We start from the raw sequence: 1811 nt of genomic DNA on the forward strand, positions 1-1811 counted from the left end.
CAAGGCATCCGGAAGACCGTCTACAAAAAGGATTCCTAATGAGATGGATGAATCCACTCCGGATCAGCCCAAAAAATGCTCTTACTGTCGCAACCAAGGTCATCATAGGGGAAATTGTCCGTTTCGTCACTAGTTAATTTTGTAATCCAATCAATAATAAATCTACTACTTTTAATATTTCATATCAAATTGTCTTACATTTTAATTTCCTTCTTTTATTAATTAAATTGTAAAGACCACAATATCTTATTTGTCTAACACAAAAAACATAATCAAAACTTCAATAACACCTCATAAAAATGATTTTCAACAATCAAATAACTCTGGTAATCGATTACAAGGGGTCTGTAATCGATTACCAGGGCCATTTTTCCATATTACACACCCTGGTAAGCGATTACAGGGGTTGTTACCACTTAAAAAACACCTGGTAATCGATTACAAGGGTCTGTAATCGATTACCAGGCCCATTTTTTCCTATAATGCTGAAGTCGTGTAGGGGGGGCACGATTTTAACAAGCTGTAATCGATTACAGACTCCAGAAATCGTTTTAGGGGTGCACGACTTCACTACTGTTCATGTGCAAAGTGTGAAGTCGTGCAGGGGGGCACGACTTCTTCTTATGAAGTCGTTCTACCCCAGACGACTTCCCCATTTCCGCAATTTCCACCCTTTTTGCCTACTTTCGTAATTTGGCAGTCAAATATGCCTATTTCCGTACAAAAGCCAAATTCAATGCATGTAAACATATTACTATTGATGCCCTGACATCATAACACAAAACAAATCACGTGAACCAATAAAACAAAATTAAATATTACATAAAAAAAATTCTTTCACCTACACCACCTGATATATCTTTTATTAATATAATATCCCTCCTACGCTAACCTAATATAATATTGTTTATATAACAACCTAATTAATAAAGTCATTCACTAACATATATAATATATTATACATATAAACTAACGTAATATAATTTATAATATAAACTAACGTACTAATGTCAGTAATGAATTCTTCTTTTATAACGTCATTTCCAATATAACTTCATTTAATTACTAACTTTTTCACATATGAATTAATTGCTTGTATCCAAATAAATCACACCTATATAAAAAAAGACCCCCGATATGTTAATAACGAAGATTTAACAACAATTTGACAACGCCACGTGTCATGAAGGTATTGGTTGTTTTTAATTTTTTTTTAACATTAAAAATGTGATTTAAAAAAGAGACTTTGTGTTGTTCCAAAAACACCCTCAGTAATAGTTTGAATCTGTCTTTCTCCTGTGAAACATTCTCTCTCTATCTTTTTCACGATTTTAGGTTTTGGTCTCTCTCCGAAGAGGTCTCTCTCTATCCAGTTCATATGTTGGCGTTTCTTTGAAGGTCGGAAGCTCCGTCTGTATCCATTTAATGTTCTCTGTGTCGGGTGAGTGATTTTTTTGGTTTTGGCTCTTGAGTTCTACATTTGGCGTCTGTCATTGTCGGGTGTCCATTTCTTCGAACTTGTTCGATTTTTTAAGCCATGGGTTCGTTTGGTGACATTGGTTCTTCAAACAAGGTATGAACGTTATCCTTGTTACGTTATCGTATTTAGGTTTTCGGTCATGGTATTTTTTGTTCATCGTAACTGATTGCATTGGTTTTTTGTGTAGAGAGTTTTGTTGGTTATTTGTATAAAAAAAATGTAAATTTATTTTGTTTGTTGCAGTTATTTGTTCGTCATTCAATGAAAACCAATTTTGTTGCTGGTTTGAATGCAATATTGAGTGAGGAGCACAAGGATGTTATTTCGAAGA

This window comes from Vigna radiata, unplaced genomic scaffold (assembly GCF_000741045.1).
Source record: "Vigna radiata var. radiata cultivar VC1973A unplaced genomic scaffold, Vradiata_ver6 scaffold_390, whole genome shotgun sequence".
Lineage (NCBI taxonomy): Eukaryota > Viridiplantae > Streptophyta > Magnoliopsida > Fabales > Fabaceae > Vigna > Vigna radiata.